The sequence below is a fragment of the Solanum verrucosum genome, unplaced genomic scaffold, assembly GCF_900185275.1.
Source record: "Solanum verrucosum unplaced genomic scaffold, falcon-dt-bn FXZP01000253.1, whole genome shotgun sequence".
Taxonomy (NCBI): domain Eukaryota; kingdom Viridiplantae; phylum Streptophyta; class Magnoliopsida; order Solanales; family Solanaceae; genus Solanum; species Solanum verrucosum.
In genome coordinates this window covers 4,865,733-4,869,279 of record NW_026019984.1, presented here as the reverse complement: position 1 = coordinate 4,869,279, position 3,547 = coordinate 4,865,733, and the positions used below count along the sequence as shown (strand labels likewise).

The following is a 3,547-nucleotide window of genomic DNA, read 5'->3' as shown; positions in this document are numbered from 1 at the left end:
TTCACTAGCGACGATACATGATAAAAAATTGTGTATATCATAGCCTCTTCAAATTCTAACGATAGAATTTCACTGATATATTATTGTTATTATTACAACACCACAATGTAGGTGATGTAACACTTCAAACTCATGGGACACTAGGCATAGTATCTACAAGGTATATTGTTGTTGATTCAAGAACATGCATGATACAATATATAACATAATAACTAGTATAATATAAAACGATACATTATGAAACAACGAAAAATAAATTTTATTAGTAAGATACTACTCTTTTCCCTTTAAACTAACCTAAAAGGGAATTATATTCATCATTCATTTTTTTATATTTCTCAGTCAATTTTCTGAAAGTCTCTTTCTTTTCCTCAGAAATATTCTCCTTTGACAATTGAAGCTTCATTTCTTCTCTCTTTTTCTTAAGCTCTTTTATGGCTGCCATTTTCTCATCATGTTCCTTTTGAAGTTTTGCAAGATCTGACTTCTTTTTCTTACCTGATTTAATATGTAATGTATCGATATAATGTATTGATATTGTATAAATAGTGTATAATCCTATATATAACATATAACTATGTATTAGATACATTTCAATAGGTTAAGTCACTACAAAAATGAGTAGCTTTTAGCGTCAATAAATGTACATAACAAAGAGTGCTAAAATATTTATCAGTATTAGTTAATTGTCATTTGATCAAATGTCGTTATAGGTTTCAGGGACATTTACAAAGAGTGTTAATTGTCTCTAAAAATATATATTTAGCGGCAAAGTTATTTTAGTCATTTAACAAATTAAATTGAGACCTTGTAGAGCACATACCTGAAAATTTGAATGAGCTGTTGCCTTCCTCCATAATTTCTGTAAAAATTAAAATCATGTCGATATTTAGAAAATTTGTTTTTGTTTTTCTTAAATCAATTATCTTAAGGAAAAATAAAAGAGAACAAAAAATATGTCTTTTAATTGCTGATAAGTTTGCATTCAATTCACTTGCCAATTAAACAAGTTTACTAATTTTCCTAAACAAAGTTCCATTTTATTTTATTTTTTTGTATTGGTTTATAGTATAATCTTTTGAGTAATTTTATCTTCATTTTACTGAGGATGAAGTTTTTTTTTTAAAAAAAAAAAGGGCTTTCGACTTTTCTAATTTCTTAACTTTGAAAGAAAAAACAAGCGCATGTGGGAGATCTTAGTAGCTCAATTGATTCATGATTGATCACGTAAACTTTTATTTTGTTCTGAAGATTCGATGCATCATCTCAAGAAATTACAAACTAAAAAAATCAAAGAAATTATAAAATATAATGAAGTTAATCAAATTAAGGGTGTGTTTTGCACAAAGGAGAAAAAAATTCCAGAAAGTTTTTTAGAAAAAAAAAATGTGACACAAATTATGAGAAAATCTTTTTTGATGTTTGGTTGACAAAAAAATGTTTTCTCGTACCAAACGCTCCCTTAAATATTCATATCATGCAAATATTATATATAGTAAGTAATAAGTTACCTTAATTTGGTGTCAAACCTTTACAGCCACCTTGTGTTCTGCACTACTATCAACTATGAGAAACCTTTTATAAGCAACAAATTTGTCAGAAAAATGAGTTGAAAGTTTATCGAAAATAATTTATTTAATAGGAATAAATTTTGTGTAACCCTATGTTCTCAGCGGTTATTTATAAAATTATACAGAACATATTATTGTTGTTGTTGACAATTATGCGCATGTGCAGATTAATTAAAAACAAATAAGTAAAATAAAAAAGATAGTTCATGTGTGATTGTCTTGTTAACGCTTTTTTATAGTCAATTACAACGCCTCAACTTCAAATATGTAGGGTCAGTTATATAAATCTTCATGATCACATATAGTTTTGAGAAAATACGATAAATAGCAAAGAGATTAAACTTAATAAGCCTCCTTAGCTACAATTCGGCTAATCATGCTCCATAGCTATAGTTTTATTTGATATGGGTATTTCTGTTTGTATAATTTGTCTGCCAATATATAAACATGGTAAGTATATACAAATTACGTATTAATACATTTAGAAATTTTTCAGAACTTAAACAAATCAAATGTATCAACAGGATATTATATACAAGCTAGGGTAAGCATATACAAACTCTGGATTTATAGCATTAGAAAAATTCTGGACTTATACAATTAGGAACCGAATTATACAAATTCTGAATTTATACAATTAGGAGCCGAATTATACAAATTCTAGACATGGACCATGTAATAATGCTTATAAGTTAATGGCGAATGATAATTTAACTAAATTGTAGCTATGTTAATTAATTAACTGATTATATTAATTTATCCTTGTAATTTTCCCTATATTTTTTCATTTATATATATTCATCTCTTTATAAAAAAAAATATTGATGATATTAAAGACAACATTGATTTTTTTGTTTTATTTTAGGTACAAATAGAAGAAATTTCCCTTTGATGGAAATAATATCCATGTTGTAGAATTGAGTACAGAGATTTGCTGTGCCATAGACATGCAAGTGTTTAAAGTCATGTGACTCAGACAAATAAAATAATGATGTAGGGAATCAGAATATTACACGTCATTGCTATGGACAAATTATACATATTTCAAATAAATACACATAAATATATTCAATATAGTTTGAAAAATTAAGTTTCAAATATAATTGTTTATCCTAAAAACGGTATAGTTGAATTTATATAAAGTATGCAATTTAATCTTCGTTTTATGTCCATTTACCGGGGATTTAAACATAGATTTAGTGGCATGGAAAGTAATTATATTTAAATACAGAACGGAGAATATAGATCTAAGTATTTCAAGATAGTAGGGGTGTACAAAATCGAACCGAAAACTGAATCAAACCGCAAATCGAGTAAACCCAAAAAAAAAACTTGACTAGTGGTTTGGTTTGACTTGGTTTGGTTTTGAAAAAAAAGCCCGACTATATTTGGGTTGGTTTGGTTTTAACTAAAAAAAACCAACCCGAGACCAAACCAACCCGACATTATATATATAATTTTAAAATTTTATTTTATACATAAAAATATTTACTTTGATATAATTTTTAAATATTTCTTATACTTTTTCATAGTTTTTATCTTTTAATATATTATTTCAAGTTTGAAACTTAGAATTATGAATGAGCCAATAAAGATTATTGTCCACAGATATTGGTAATTAACTAATTATAATAAAGCTTAAATCAAAATCAAATAATTAATACTAATGCAAAAAGAAAATCAATTCAACACGACAATAATATTGAATATTTGTTCTTTAGTTTTACATTGGTTTAGACAATTAAAATACATAACCTAATTTAATTTCCTTTAATATTTAGTCATGTAACTAATACTTATTAAACTTAATTTTAGCATGATTTAGTACTTTTAAATTATGATCATTTTCATTATGACTTGTTAATTTGCATTATTTGTTTTACGCGATTTCATTATTATTATTTTTGTTGGATATTTTAGTGTCATTAATCATATCATATTGTGTTATATTTTTAAGAAACATCTTAGATAGTTGT

The 3,547-nt window shown here is 25.8% G+C and overlaps 1 long non-coding RNA gene across 1 annotated transcript; it reads right to left on the bottom strand.

The window, feature by feature from the left end:
• Positions 1-254: 254 nt before the first annotated feature.
• LOC125818268 (uncharacterized) lies at positions 255-1,592 on the bottom strand. Its single transcript, XR_007442359.1, has 3 exons — positions 1,512-1,592; positions 824-862; positions 255-498 (listed from the first exon to the last, which is right to left on the bottom strand). It is a non-coding gene; the product is annotated as an uncharacterized LOC125818268 (long non-coding RNA).
• Between the last annotated feature and the right edge of the window lie 1,955 nt (positions 1,593-3,547).